The following is a 16928-nucleotide window of genomic DNA, read 5'->3' on the forward strand; positions in this document are numbered from 1 at the left end:
AAAAGTGGCAAGCGGCGACACAACGCTGTGCCAACATCTGTACGTCACCGTTCGTGAAGGCTGCCGGTTGCATTCGCTACATGGATGGATGGGACACATTGCTAATTCCATAGATGCACTGTTTACCTCTTCGTCAAATGAGAAACAATAGATGGCGCATTCACTACAGCAGCATTAGCGCGCCTCGATCCTAGCGCCGCTTACAGGGTGGGGACAGCCTTTGAACCGCCCCGCTCCGCCGCTCTGGCTTTTAGGCGCCATGTTGGTTCTTTCGCGCCGGCTGTCGAGCTGAACGGACGCGCGCTCCATTTGCTTTCTTGGTGGCGTTTTGGTGCGAGAGCTCGTGTTTTGTGTAGTCTCTTGTGATGTTCGTGCTTGTTAACGAAACATGACGGGCTGCTTTGTCGTTCTGTGCACTGGATCGACCGCGAAAGAGCCGCGGGTATTTTATTACCGCCGCGACGTTGAACGAAGGAAGAAAAGGGCAGCGCAAGTAAAACGTGACAGCTGGGTCCCGACGGAAACAACGAAGATATGCGAGTGAGGATCATGATTTTGTTAAGGATAATGTCCCTTTGTAATCCTTTTCATTTTCACAGAGAAGTTGCTTGTATATGTTGACGTGCCTGTTCTAGTGATTCTAAGGCTGCAGTATGGTGTGATCGCCGTGTTTGACTTGCTGCAACGGCGTAGGTTTATTCTAGACGTTTGTGAATTGATCTTTTTTGTAGCTAGGCGTATTTGGGCACTAGTAAACTCGTTTCCTGGATACGCGATCGATGACAGTACCTACCTGGTCGACTTTTTTTCGACAAAAATTAAACAAGCACAAAGTATCACTCAGTCGGAAGAGAGTGATGAGAGAAGCGACTTCATTCTGGACTTAGAGGAAGTTTCTTCTCTGGGGAATATGTGCTCGCCCACTTGGCAGGCTTTTTCTTGAAGCCGATTATCCGCACTGTGGAACACTGCTCTGTGTACATACTACCGGCTGAAGTACCTGGACAGTAACACCACCTTGATCAACTAAATGAATATGTCCAAGGCGGCAAATTTTAATTTATGCAACCAGACAAATTCGGGACTTTGTTTTTTTAATGTGAGGGTGTTCTCAAGTCTTTTGCTGATGCTCAAGATCTGAGATGTCTGAGAAACACCATTAAAGCACTGAAGCAACTTATTGGAAAGAATGTAACCTTGCCAGAAAACCCATGTTATCAGCACAAAGATGTGATTGTAAAACTTCTTGAGCGATTTGTGTCCACACATCTCCGCATCTATCTGCCATGGCTTTGTTATGCTAGCAAGACTGTAGCAGGTACGAGCGTGCAGTAGGGAAACCTCATTTTAACCAGACAACCTCGCTGAGAGCTTATAAAGTGGATTAATCAGTGCTTACTTTTGTAAATAAATTGTGTTGAGTGTTGAAAACTCTTCTCAATGCATTTTTCTTCTTCAGCAAGCACCTGAACTGCTGCAGGCCTACTCACGCGACGTCTCCTAATGTTTCTCCCGTTTCATAAATATGACGGGCAAACCCCAAGAACCAAGATTACTATTGAAAGTGCTTCAAACTTAACATTTCATCAAGTGTACAATTCCAGTAATATTTGCGGGCCGTTTACCAGTGAAATGAGTAAATAAAAAGGGGGTAACCTCGCAAACAAATCGTGCTACCTTCAGGTTGCGATACACGCGAAAAGTGTCAGACAACCTCTTTTGAAACGAGCACTTTATGCAAGCAAACTGTTTATCAGATGTTAAAGCAGAAAATCTGCATTTAAATCGCATCGGTATCGCCCTTAGCACGCCCGCCGCCCTTTCGTTCTGCCCAATGGTTAATCTGCAGCCGCCACACGTCCCGCGCCTCCGTATTGGAAAGAACCAAGATGGCGCCGAAAAGCGTGGGTGTCCCCACCCTGAAAGCGGCGCTGGGAATCGAGGCACCCTAAGCAGCATTAACAACCTACCGTCTTGCTCACTTACCAACGGTGTCAGCACGCGATGGCATCCGCGTTTTTGTGAGAGAACTACATGGCCTATAAATGACTGCTTATGCGAGCAGTTTTTTCTAATAATGTTTCATGAAATGCGCAACCTGTAAGTATGATAAAGTTCAAGAAAAGTGCGAATCAAAAATAACAGCATTAGCATCAGTAATAAAAATTGCGGCAGAACCGATTTCACCACGACTGTCGACGGTAATGTGTTAGCATTGAATCGGTATAGCGACACAACGTATTGGCTACTCCAGCTAAAATGCTCGCTCCCAGCGGCCATGTCGACAAACAGCCAATTCAGGTTCAAGCTCCTATCATGGCATGCGCTGAATGCCTCGTAGTTCTCAAATCGTTGTGATGCCCGAAAATTAAAAAAATACAGGTGTCGAAAGACTTTTGTACCCTTGTGTGTGTCACCGCGGTAAAAAACAGCAATGTATGATTTCATCTTTTCGCGAAAGAAGCAGACGACGTGCAACAGAGAGTGACTTGGATACGAAACTTCGCATTGGGAAAAGGTGACCACTGATGCTATACCAGTTTGTTCGAAACTTCATTCGGGACTTCTTTCTTCCGGCGGGGACATTGTTTTCAATATCTTGCTAGTGTTTCAAATCGCGCAGTGTGCTTTGTTTAGGCAGGCGCCTTATTTATAGCGATGTATGTTTAAGCTTCATTTGTTTTTTTTTTCGTTTATAGCTTTCTGCCCCGGCATTATTGTTACTAATGATTTAAGCAGCAGGAATATTCTCGCTTATGTACTTTTGTCTGCAGCACGGTAGCAGGAATGGTAACTGCCTCGGAAGGTTTATTTGCTTGCAAGTTTATTTGTTTGCAAGAAATTTAGAAACAGCAAACAGCGCTCGTTCCAGCTTTGGAGCGTTCGACCTGCGCACAGCGCCGTTAGTTTGCTTTCCTACACTGTGCACACACCTAAATTCCATTACAACTGATTCAGTTCGTTTCCAAGTCGTGCATTTACACTAATACAAGTGGCTTTGCCCAAATTTTGCTAGATTTCTAATTTTGGTACACTTGCTAAATTTTGGAAACCTGTTGGAAGAAACGCAACTTGGTCCACTTGGTTGTTATTCACTTCTCATGTTTCACCAGGGTTTGAGAATTTCTAGGGGCGGCGGGTGTCTGCAGTGTTCGCAAGGCGGAGCCCTACCTCGAACACTGCGTACTGTAAACATGAACAAGCACCAGTCATAGTACGTAGGTGACCTTATCACACTGATCAGCTAACTATAAAAAGAAAGGTGTGGCTCTCACTCGCAAATGGGACTTTCATTCGTTTTTATCCAATGACACTGACCAGGTAACGTTACAGTTTTCATCTTCGATGCAGAGTATTTGTACTTAGCTTCTGAAAGCAAGACAGATGTTACTACCCGTATATTGTGAGATGCTATACAGTCGAACCAACTTATAACAATATTCAAGTGCCACGAAAATGCTATTGGTATAACTGATAATTGTTATAACCGGGTTGCACAAAAAAGTCAAATAGGGGATGTGAGAGCCGTCGTGAAAAAACTATAATGGTGGGGGGGGGAGGGCAGCTTTCTCCAGCTGGCTGCTGGTTATTTTGACTTGTTTTAACTCTATTTCCTGCGTGCTCCGATCGTGTGTAGCAAGCTGAGGCTGTTGGCATTGAAGAATGGCACTGCTATAACAACTTCAAAACGGAGTCACAGGTGCCAAGTGACATGCGAGAAGGTCGCCGTGGCAGCCTCTCAGCTTGAGAAAACCAGAAAAACGCTGGGGCGAGATCTCCACAAGCATCTCGCCACATCCCAGGCAGCACAACCAGGCTGGCCCCAGCACGGCAATATCACGGCAAACACCGGCACAAATATAGGCCCGAAACCGGCAGCGCTACCCGCGTCAGAATGGCCCAGTGTGGCCATGCCACTGATGGCATATTTCGGCCATCGTGTGGCAGCGCCAATACAGGCAGATAGCCGCTTTGCCGTTCATTGCCATTCTAGTGCTCCACCTTGCCTACTGGCAGCGTCGTTATTGGTCAATAGCGGGCTCTGCCACTTTTAGTCAATTTATTGTCCTGCATTACCCACTGGCATGGCCATATTGTGATGTATGTGGCCGATGCCGTTATTTCCTACGATTTTGAATTGCGCAAATGTTGCACGGTAGCTCCATGCAACATGCCGTGATCTACTATGAAATCACCAAATAATGATGCATAATTTCTTTATTTGTCTTAAAATAGGTTGATACGGATTGTCGCTCGTATCCCCAATCCTGCGGGCCACCTACGAAAGCTTTGTTTGAAGCTACGAGGGTTGAGGCTGGGCTCGCAAAAGGGCTCTTGAAGATGCTGAAGGGTTGAGCCGCTTCGGCGTAACGCCGCTTCTGCTATTAGCACAGTCGACGGCGCCTGGCAGTCACATTCTTATGAAGTCTTGCGCTTGATTGATGTCGATCTCTGCGTCTCACAGGCACCATCTGCATACAATTCATATACCTATATTATCCAAACACTGCCAGCAGTGCACAATATAAGCAAGCAGCACAAAACTGAGAATTAAATGCGTATCACCTGTTCCCACTCTGCATAGCCGCTTGTTAAACAGTCTCTTGCTTTTCTTTCCATGCAGTTGAACTGCATGGCCCATGAGGGCGTTCATTATATTGAAGGCAACCTCCCACAAGCATGATTCCTCCATTGAACCAAGTTGTTGAAGCTGAAAAAAGAAGCAGAAATTAGGTAGGAAATTCCGCTGCATCAAATATGCGATTTTTGTTCTAAGTAGTCAATTATGATGAATTATGCCTGCAGCACAAGACTTCTCGTAAGTGCTTGTGGGTAGCTGTACTTAGCCTTTGGCAATGCGTAAGCTTTTAGAACAGAGGTAGCAAAGAAAGGGTGCATTAATTATTTCACGATAACACCTAAGCAAGCTACAACACAATAGATTATAGTTTTGCAGGAAGTTCTGACACCAGTCAGCTCGCAGAATGTACTTCCTGAGTGAGGAAGTACAAGGTCATCCACTCTTATAGTACGAACACGGCGCCGCGTGGCCAGGCTCCGCGGAGCGCCAGCGCACAGGGCGCGGCCGCGCATCGAAATGAAGCGGCGCAGGCGCACAGGGCTTGGAGGTGGGCTTCGTGTCGTCTGCTTAAGTGCGCGAGCGCGCTGTGCTTTAGCAGACAACAGGCGGCACAAACACCTGGCTCGCGCGCTTAGCAGACGACACGAAGCCCCGCCTCCAAGCCCCTGTGCGCCTGCGCCGCTTAGCTTCGATGTGCCGCCGCACCATGTGGGCTGGCGCTCCGCGGAGCACTGCCACGCGGCGCCGTGTTCGTACTAAGAGTGGACTTTGGTCTTCTACGATCCAACTTTGGTCTTCTACAATCTAACTTTGGTCTTCTTGAGTGTACCAGCCGAAATGTGCCGTGCTGCGCGTTTTCAAACGGACAGTGCGTTTCCTCTGACGCTGAACGGTGCAGCACCGTCTACGTAGTAAAAAGTGGCCGTACATTATCTCTGTAAAAAAGAAAATACACGTATTAGACAATGCACTTAGTTTCCAACACTATACTTGAGAATAAAATAGACAATTGTACTTACCTTGCGATAATCCAGTTTATTTCGTAGTAAATGCAGTTTTCCGACGTGTGGCTAGTTGTTTATGTTTCACCAGATAGCAGTGTGGAACCAAGCTTGTAGTGGCGAAGGTCAAGCCGCTGGTACTGAACACGTGGCTGGTCAAGTTGATGCATGCTTCGCAAGCAAAACATGGTGCAAGCAATGTGGGCGACGACAGCTCACAGGCAGAAGCAGAATGTGTACGGGTCCCTCGTCCTCCGAGAGACCGAGAGTCACCACGTTTTTTTGGCAGCGGGCGAGGTCCGCGCAGGGAGCAACAAATTTGACAGGGCATCATTCACGCTTCTTTGTGCACCCATCCGGTTCTAAGTAGCAGCGCAGGCTCGGCTGTGCGCATAATAGCCCGTGCATACCTTTGACACTGCAAAGCGAGGGGACGCAAGGAAAACGTGGTGAGAGTGAAACGCATTCTTGGTGTTTTGACGTCACTTCGCCTGTTAGTAGTGAAGAACGAGACGCGCACGTTTTTTTTATTCTTTTATTATTATGTTAAACATTTTTCCAGAAGCCGCTGTGGCTGAACGAGCACTTGTGCTGATTTTATTATATATTATAGTTGAAATGTAAAACATGACAATTGGCCTGTAGTAGAACAACTCAAAGTGATCAATTAACGTTATTTTATTTTATTTATTTGCGCTGCTTATCCCAGGAGAACGGTAGAGCAAGACAACGTGTGCGCAAAGGGGTAGTCCGGCACACAACATCACTTGCTAACATGCCCCCATGCATTTCTTGTTTCTAGTTAAATAATACAACTCCCTCTTCGAAAAAAAATGAATAGATACAAAGCAGCGGCAGCCGTATCTAAGACACCTCGCGACAATACCTTACGCGGCGCATAACATCTAAGTGAAGCCCAAAAAGCGAGTACAAGGATCTCGTTCGAGTTCACCATATTAATTTACTTAATTATGTAGTATAGTGTCAAAGCCCGAAGTAGTTACATAAAAAAAGCGGGCAGTTTTTTTCTTTATTTCATAAGCAAGAAAGCTTCAAACGTGGCCGCTGCGAGAAGAAACTTAGGTGGGAGGTAGAAAATATGTCCTTTAAGCAGCGGGAGTAAAAAATAAATATTAAAACAAACTCAAGTGAGATCGCATACGGCGACAAGGAAAACCAAGCGATGATTTTATAGAAGACGCACTGGCTACACGTGAGTAATTGTATGTATTAAAACACGGACGGCAAGGTTTTGGACACTTTCGAGAGCTTGCGATAAGGTATAGCAGTTGCTGGATTCCAGACAGAACTGGTGCACTCGAAGATTGACCCCACTATGGATTTATAAAATAAAAACTTCCCATGAAGAAAATTTCGGAGCATAAAACCAACATGTGGTTGGCATTGGTAAATTGAAAACTCAACATACATATTCCAAAAATGTTGCGTGTGATGTGTATCCCGACATATCTACAAGAGGAAGAAGTTACCAGATGGTGTCGTTGAGGATGTAAGGGGGAGTCTGAATTTAGTAAGGAATAAGGAAGGTTATGTATGCCTCTTTGTAAAGTCAAAACAACGATAGGTTTATTGATTAGCTGATATAAGATGCAAACGTCAGCGAACAATTTATTCAAATCTGTGTTGCCCTCACAAAGAGTTCACCTACTTGAAAAATGTATATATTTTAGTAGGTTTTTTTCTTTATGCTTGTTTCACTTTTTAATCAGAAATTAATTTTATTTAGTAGCTCACATTTTTATCCAGTAGCGTTCATTTTCTTTCTTTTCCCATTCTATTTTCCTGTATTCTCCTTAATGTTAGCCTCGCTCTTCGTTCTCAGTAGTAGGTCGGTAACTTCAACTCTTTCAGCCATCCGTCAAGGTTCGGAATGGCGCGGCGGGCCATGAACATTCCTGTCTTTTTTATTTTTCGTTATTTCTGTTCCCTTCCAACGCAGAGCGCCTTGTGTATAGGCACCGGCGGCCGTTGTAAGGCGCCACCGGCGCGCCGGCGATATGCTGGCGAACAGCTCCGCGAACGGCACCTAACAAAGCACTGGCAGGTGAAGCAGACGACGGGACGAAGGCGCTCGGTGCTTGCAGTGATTTGGCACTGCGGGTTATAAGGCTGACGCACCGGAAAACGCATTTACGCGTGTCTTCTGTTGAGAAAGGTCGTCACTTGTGCGAGGCAGATCACATTCGTGGCATCAAGTAGTATATAAAGCAGAAAACGAGCGCAAATTGCGATGCAAATGCATACGCAGAACGGAGCTCACCGCGGCAAGCTAAGACGTGGAACTCCAGCAGTTATGTTCCAGATGTTATTTTGCTGTGCGCGTTAACATTCACGCGTATTAATCATGTAAATAGGCGAAGAACACAACAATTATGGACAGAAAAAAAGGAGACATACGTCTTCCTTATTCTGTTTCTTGAGCTGCTTCGCCGATCGCACATGTGTCAGTCGTTCTCTGTCCGTTGCAGCTCTTTTATCTTTGCAAGGCTTCCCCATTCTTAATTGCTTATAAACTAACCCAATCTTCAGTCACGGCCCATTTTATATAGCTTAGCGCGACAGGAGCCGTCGGTGGCGGCGAGTGTGAACACGCCACTGAGTTGGCGTTCGCCGTCGATGCACAGCACAGTCGTGTGCCGAACGCAACCAGAGTTGGAAATTGCTAGGAAGGAAAATGTACATTAAAAGGAAGACTGATACACTGATAAGACGGCAAAATGACTACAAATCTGAGTGTTCGCCTTCGGTGCCCAAGCTGCGGAGCCATTACACTGTGGAGGCGAAGACACGCAAGTGGGACACGAAGCTCTTGCGTATGAACGGCTCTCTTATTAACGTTAGAACTAGACCATAGCAAATCAGCGTCGGAAATGTACAGTGCCCAGCGATTGAAGCGCTGGCAGCGCGCGGTTGCCGCCGTTTTTTTTTTCTTTTCAAACCACAGGTGAGCGCCGTGGGACCAAATGCAGTCATAATGCGTTACGAAAGTTTTCGCTTTCCCTCTACACCACAATGCACCAGTTCGGTGTCCCCAGCGCTTACAGTCAGTGCAAAAAAGCGCTGGCGACCATGCGATTCGAGTATCGCGTTTCAATTGCTGAGCACTGAACGCGCTGTTGCCTACAGACCGCATATATACAGACTTTCCGCCTGAAAAACCCGATGCCGCGATGAACAACGATTGAATTGAATGGCGTAACCAGCTCCCGGCATGTTTCAGTAACTGTTGGTGCACCCAAAAACGCAACATGTTTGATCAGACTTTGTTTCACGGCAGCGCCTGCTGCGCGCGGCCTGGCCGCCACATGCCATTACTTTCATGGCGCAGCCGCGTGAATTAAGGCGCCACCGGTCCAAATTCATCCCGCGCCCGGTGCCTATAGTCGTCTTGGTCGTCTGACCAAACCTTTTCTCTTACTACCCCCCCCCCCTCCCACTCCTGTCTATCTGTTGTGGCGTGTCTCTGTTCTCGGCCTCCCCCCTTCTCTTCAGTGCAGATATATTTGGCGTCGTGCAAATAAGCATTCATTGTACGTTAGTGTTGTGTTTGTCTCACATTCTTGTCCCTTCTATTTGCTGTTTTTGTTTTACAAATATGCACCATTAGCCCAGCAGAAACCTCTTCTTCAACATGACACCACTTTCTTCCCCCGATTCTTTCTGTGGGGAGAAATTTACGCCTACTGGGCCCGTTGGTCAGAAAAATCATCTGGCATCAAAAAAAAAAGAACACGCACGACAGAGATTTCCGGGAAAGGCACCTAAGATTATAATGAAGGGCCGCAGGAGGCATATTACACGGTTCGATATGCTCTTTATGCAGAAAAATAATCTGGGGAGCAGTCATCCAAAATGACTTGTATGTACTCGCAATAAAATTTACAGCCGCTACAGAAGTCAGTAGCTAGCACGGTATTACTGGCAAGTGCTACAGATGATTGCACCATAAAATTATGCAGTAATTTGAAGTTCACTACCTGCAACGCTATTTAAACGATGCACATGTAAGCGCACATGCTTTGAATTATATACCCCCTTGAATTTGTTATTGAGCCCTATCGAGGATGCACACGGCAAGCGCGCATTGCTGCGTTATAATGGAGTGCCCTTGTGCCACTTGCAAACAACTCCGATCGAATGATGAACACATAAAACAATTACGCCAAAGTTGACAAGCTTTGTAATTGTAAAAAAACGAAGAAAATATGCAGAACATAATAATAATTTAGTAAGAAAAAATACCAGAGTGATCTTGTAGCAGTTGGCGTGAGCGGTGAAAAATTCAAATAAATATTGCGTGCTGTAAAAATATATATCGGGATAGCCAGCGAATGCGGCGTGAAAATAATATGGAAATGCCGTTCTGTTTGGACGGGCCGATTTTACGGGTCTATCAAAACTGCTAAACAATGCGGCTATGCTATAGCTTTGAACGGACGCGTTATTAACCAATGTTTAGAGATGTACAGCTAATGACGACACTCTAACGGCAAAGCAGGCCCGGGATAGCCAGTTGCGTCGCCCGGCCTAGCCATTAACGGGCATTCACCGGCAAGGCAGGGCCAGCGCTGGATGTCTGTTACAGTGGCTCTGCCAGCACTGGCATTACGGAGGCAACGGCGGGCCTTCGCGGCCCAGCCGGTGCTGGCTGAAAACCACCATCGGCCCTAGTTTGCCCCATGTAATGTGCTGCCTGGGATACTTCTCACTGGCTTGCACGAGAAAACCCCATGTCCGTCAGCTTTGCTTGCTTTACGTAAAGCTTGCCGACATCCTTCTCTCACGAAGGTCTCTCGCGAAAAGGACAGCATGGAGGAAGTAAATCAAGCGCAGGGCCTTTTGCGAGGACTATGTTGAGGCAGCCTGCCCTACCACGTCATCGCTGCCGTCATCACTGTCGCCGTCGCTTTCCGATGCAAGCACGTTCGCGAAAATCACCTCATTGGTTAGAAGCAATTGATTTCAAAATCTAAAGCAGTGCATTTTCTTTTCACTCGCAACGCTGTGCATTGCCGTTGATCAGCGGACGAACCAGCCATCTTCCGTTTCGGCTGCAAGTCAAACAACGCTGATAAAGCACGTCGCATGGAACGACTTCGACGCAACCGATAAAGACGAGCACAAGCGACTTAATCTGTTGGCAGAACTGCGCACAATGAGAGGCCAGCCGATCTGGGAGCAGCGCACAGCGTTGTTTGGGTGATCCATTCATGTTTCAGAGGGTGGCGCGGCGTAGAGCTATGGGCGCAGCCCATTCGTGTTAGGTAAGGTGAAGAGCGACAGGGAGAAGGCTGGAAAACAGCGTGCAGCGGCTCGAATTCCTTTTTTCTTTTCAAGGATTTCACACTCCATCCCTTTCGGCACGAACAGCCAGTAGTCAGTCTTCATTGTTATAACCGATAATGTGACATGGGGGCATTATATTAAGCGGGTTATTTCACCATAAGCAAACATACAAAAGTTGATAGTGCAGCAGCTTCTCATTGTTATAACCGATCCATTTGTTAAAACCGCTATCGTTATAAGTGGGTTTCACTATGTGATATTCTACAACAGAAGTCACGGTGCTAAGTTGACTATGAAGGTCGAAACACTCGAGTGTCGTACCTGTACCAGTGGAGCAATGCCGTGCACAAGTGCTCGCAACTTTCTGAAGCCCACTACGCACAAACACCTCCCTTTCTATATCCTCCGGCACGCTTGAAAGGATAGGATAGGAATAAAGTTTATTTGTCCAGCGGTTAAGGCTGTTGGTGCCCGGGGCTAGGCTGCCAGGGGTCCATCGCCGGAGAAAAATCTTTCGAGATCCTCGGCAATGGCCCTGGCCCGCTGGACGGCCCACTCCTGGTCCTCGGGTGCCTCGCTGAGGAGGGCGGCTTGCCATCTCTCAGCGAGGCGCCCCGCTTCAGAAGGTCCTGCTGTTATCTTCCCCCTTCCTCTTGTTCCTTCTTCTTCAGGGCGTAGACATTCCCAAAGTATATGGGCCATATCAGCCCGTTCGTGCTCGCACCACGGGCAGCCGGGCGATGCGTGCAGCGCGGGCCACAGGCGGTGCAGGTGATAGGGGTTGGTGAAAGTGCCCGTCTGCAACCGCCTCAGGTCGACGGCCTGGGACCTGTCCAGCCGCCCGTGGGGTTGTGGATATGTCATACGTTCTTGCCTATAGTGTGCAAGAACCTCTCGGTACGAGGCCGGAAACTCCTCGATATCACAGTCGGCGTCCCCGTGGCCCCCAGCTCCGACCGCCGCGATTTGGGTTGTGTTGATAATTCCTCCGGTGGGGTCCCGCACAACAACGGCGGCTGCCCTCTGGGTGATCGCGTCGCGGCGGGTAAGTTGCCTCGCGACGAGATGGGCACGCTCGTCGGCTCTTTGTCTAAAAAAATGAAACAGCGAAGCTCTGCAAGCGTGGGTGTATAGCGTATTGGGTATGACGCTTGCTTTCGGACCGGGAGAATCCAGGTTGAAATCCCGCCTCGCCAAGAAAGTTTATAGTGTTTTTTTCTTCTATCTCTTTCTTTCTCTCCCTCTTTCTCTCTCTTTTCACTCTATTTCTCTCGCTCTCATGTTGTCTTTCTCTTGCCCAAAGCAAGTTATGTTGCAGTCGTCGGTACAATGAAACCATACGGTTCCCATAAATGAATGTTCCAGGAGCGTAGGTGTATAGGAAGAAGACGGCGTTCCAAACGGTCGCGCTTTGATGTCCTCCGTTAAGAAGGATCAATCGGCCTCTGGCCGAGGTGCTGTCCAGGCTCAAGCCAGTAATGACTATCGTATCATTATGCCTCGTCTGCCAACTAGTAAGCTCGTCACCGACACCGTTTTTCTGCACGCTGATCTAGTCGGACGCCCATATGGTGTGCACGCCTTTAGAGAGGCTCTCCGGAAGATTATAGACTTGAAAGAAATAATCTCAATCGAGCACATCTGGAGGCTGGCATGCAAATCGCCGTCTGTGAAGGCCAGGTTAGTAGCCTATGGTGAATTTCTGGTTAAGAGATGCGTTGCGATTGATCCAGAGCCGGTGGAAGTAAAGATTAAGATGCTGTGGGTTCCCAAACATTTAGAGGATGCTTACATACGCGAGACACTACAAACATTCGGAAAGGTGCTGTCAATATCCAAGGAAAGCTGGAAAGTATCAGATATGGAAGAAATGCGAACTCTCAATCGAGATGTTCTCTCACTTGCTGATGGAGTCAGTGTTGCCGATATCCCACATTACGGACATTCTTCGGCTTACAAAGTCTTCTACTCACCCCTGGAAGACCACCAGATGCCTTCGGTGCCACAAAGTTGGTCATATTCGCCATCACTGTCGCACGCCTAGGTGCGACGATTGCCGACGCTTTGGGCACACGACTGCAGACTGTGTGTAGAAACGCATGCTGAAAAGCTGCGACATCGCACAAGACCTTCAGATGACGCACTGCAAGAACATCATGGATGTCACAGAGGTGCTAGATGCAATGGGAGATCTGCCAGCTGACACCAGCGAAGTGCCACCACCGGTCAGCGCAAAAGTTAGCGGGACAGCATCGACTGAGGAGATCACAACAGTACAGTCGGAGCCTGTGGAAAAGGCAATACAGGAAAGTGAGAAGCGAGAGACCTTTGAGGCAGTTAGCAGCGAACTTGCCAAAGAAGATATTCCAGCTGCAGAAACCGCCACTGCTCAGCTACCGCACCAGTGCCCTAGCTCTATGGATGACACACTCTACAACATATTTGCTGAAGCGCCGTGCTTCGACAACCTCCGTGTCGAGTGAATAGAACAGTGCGCCATACGCTTCCAGACAACTGCGTTGTCGACGTTCAGCCAAACATAAGGAGAGGCACCAACTGTCGAGATCTAGAAGGCCTGTTGTTGGTGGACGAGAGATATCTCCTTTGCCCTCCACACCTGGTCTCACGCAGCAATGACAAGAAACGATGTGTAGGCAACATGGCGCTCTGGCAGCAACTATCTTTCGCAACACTTAATGTGCGAGGGCTCCGGTCCCGACAGAAGCAGATGCAGCTACGCCGTCTGTTATCTAGCAAACGACTCGACTTTGTTGCCCTTCAGGAGACAAAGACCTCAAGTGACGAGGACACTGCAAAGGTATTAGAGCCCTTTTTGTCCGAGTACAGTGTTTGTGTGTCTCATGCAGTTGGGTAATCGGCAGGTTGTCTTTTGTTTCTGAGGAAGACCCTTCCGTATACCGCCTTCAACTATGTAGACTCTGAAGGGCGGTGGATATATTTTGATACTTTGTTGCATAGTGTAGGATGGTGCATCGCTAAAGTTTGTGCATTCAATGATTCTGCATAACAAATTGCATCATTTGAAAATCTGGCTCCTTTATTGGATTGTGACCGTATTGTTGTTCCCTTAGGAGAGTTCAACTACGTATGCGACGTGAATGACCGTTCATTACGTAATACCCATAGGGACAAATGTAGTGAAGTGCTATTTAACATCTCTGAAAATGCGGGCCTGATAGATATAGAGCATCGGATCAAATATCTTGTTCATATACGCACATTGAAGGAAGCTCACATTCTAGACTCGATCGTATATGTTTCGTCATCGTTGATTTCTAGAAGTCTCCTACGTGAAACTCGCCCCATTTCGTTCTCTGACCACTGCATGGTATTTATGTGACTAGGCTAATGCACTTGTGCTAGTTTCCGACCTCAGTGGGCACTCTGGTAGTTATATTCATCTATAATTGGTGATAGAATGCTTACTGATAATGTATGCTTAGCACTAAAAATTGCTTCTCTCTTCATTTGCCGCTAGTCGCTGCAAGGGAGCTTTTTAAGCAGGAAATCAGATCAGTTGCCATTGAACTTGGTTCTTTTAAGTCATTGACAAAAATATGAAGAGAAGAAATTGTTAGTCTTTCTAGCCTTTATGAGCTTGAATGTGAATCTCCTGGAACGTACGCTGATGACATTGCAAACGTGAAATGCGACTTGCAAAAGTTCGACACAGTGCGCTATAGAGGCGCCCGTGTTCGGTCACGTAGTAACCGCGCCTTGCTTTGTGAGAAGCCAACCTGTCAAGCTTCCATTGTTGAACGCGGCCACGCTTCTGCGAAAGTTATTATGACATGTATACAAATACGCATTAGTAACTGACACGAGGGATGTTGTGTCTCAATTTGAAGACTTCGAATTCGAAGAATTCGGCGCTCTTCAGTGATGCTTCCGGAGACTAAAATACCAAGCTTCTACAGTACCTTGCGTCTTAATGACTCCTCTAACAGATGAAGGCTGTTTAGTCATTAGCGATCCCTTTACTAACAGGAATTAGATGTTGCCATTGATCAGATACGCATGTCAAAAACTCGCAGTCCCGATGGCATTTCGGGTGAATTTTATAAATTCCTTAAGTCCATTTTTACACCTGTTCTACTGAAGATATTGTTAACAACTTTTGAATTAGAGGATTTACCACAGTCTTTCACAAAAAGCCACTAAAGGGTAATACCTAAAAGTACTGGCAGAGAAAAATTATGTTCTGTTGATGGTTATAGACTTATTACATTGTCAAACGTTGACTACAAAAGTTTTGCTAAAATTTCGTCAAATTGGTTGCAGGTAGCGATTTCAATTCTTATCGGTCCTCATCAAACTGTGGTATCAAAGGCCGTTCCATAGAAACTAACATACACGTCGCTCGCATGGTTCTTGAGTACTGTTCGACTTCTTTGGTCGACTTGCAATGCTTCAGATTGACCTCGCAAAAGTATTTGACCGGGTCCGGCATTCCTTTTTATTTTCTCTGCTAAAACACGCCTGTGTGGGATCAAGAGTACTTAATGGCATTCGACTTTGGTATAGTCATTGTACAACTCGCTTTGTTGTCAATGGTAGTCTCTCAAATGCCGTCCACATCCATTCTTCCGTGAAACAAGGATGTCCTATGTCCCTGCTCCTCTTCGTCCTTTACTTAGAACCCGTCTATATGAGCATTTTGAACTGCAGCAGTGTTCGTGGTTTTAATATTCTTGGTAATGAGGTAAAAGTGTTCGCATACGCTGATGATATAGCATTCTTCTACAAGACAAGCCCAGCATCGATAAAACTCTTTTTATCATAGAAGAGTTTGGTTCTGTCTCTAGTGTGCAGATGAATAGCACTAAGTGCTCAGGGCTATGGTTTGGATATAGGGCCATTACGCCATCACATCACTGTTCCGGAGTTAGCACTCCGGAATTGGAATGACTCAGGAATCATTCCACATTTTCGCGACCCGAAATGGCATGGGAATGGAATGGCGACAATGGTTGGAGGAATGGAATGGGTATGGAATTAAGCGCCTTCGGCCTGGAATGGAATTACGTGTTTTTCTGAAAATAGAACGCTTTTTCGTCTACGCGCTGTTTTTTTTTTGTGAAAATATGCCGAAGAACCAACCAGCCCACGTCCAAACATTAGCAAGTCAGAGCGTGGAATTTAGCATTAAAGCAGTATTTTTAAATGGCTTGGCTGATTACAAGTATGGTACATTTAGAAGCAACACGCCTACCACAATTCTGTCCGAGTTGCTCCGAAGTTTGTCTCAATTCTTTGCATAAACGTGACTCTATGTCATTTGTATCCGTCGTGCGGAACTACGGCGGCGGTATACTCCCCCCGTTACGCCTTGTGATTGTTTTTCACCTCAGCGGCGCCTTCGCCCAGGCCGCCTGCCTACCCGCCTTTTCATTTCTTTGTTGTTGCCTCTGTCGCCGTTGGCGATTCGGATGCAAATTCGAAAAAGCGCTTCTCTAAGTTGTGATGCGTTTTGGCGTTGGCGCGATGCTTGTCTTCACTACAAGCTTTTGCATAAGGGCTTGGGTGCTGTCACACCTCGTAGCCCTCCCCGCCCCCCGCCCCCAACCCTTTTGCAATACTGTCCCGCCTGTCTAGACAACAGACACCTTTGCCTAAAACTCTGTCGACTAAGGTCTGCAGGTCAGCGCAGCACACAGTCGTACACGATGAACTGTGCGCCCTCTCCCTCCATACAGAGAGAGAGAGAGAATAAACTTTTCAAAGCATTGGTTCGGCAAGCCAGCCGAAGCAGGAGAGCCCACATAACTGCGGCCACGGCGGTGCCTCCCCGAACTCCCACGCGATGATATTTTGAAATTACCCGTGAAGAAAACAAACAAGCTGCACGCTGCAAGCTTTGCTCTGAAACTATACATGCTGTAGTCAGTTTCATATAATTTGATTCGGCACCTAAAAAGAAAGCACGAACGTGAGTACACGCAACTAGAGAAAGTACTGGCAAGCAAGCCGAAGATAACGTCGGCCTTCATCGCTGGGTGCAGCTCTGGGCCTGTTCA

The sequence above is a fragment of the Dermacentor silvarum genome, chromosome 1, assembly GCF_013339745.2.
Source record: "Dermacentor silvarum isolate Dsil-2018 chromosome 1, BIME_Dsil_1.4, whole genome shotgun sequence".
NCBI lineage: Eukaryota > Metazoa > Arthropoda > Arachnida > Ixodida > Ixodidae > Dermacentor > Dermacentor silvarum.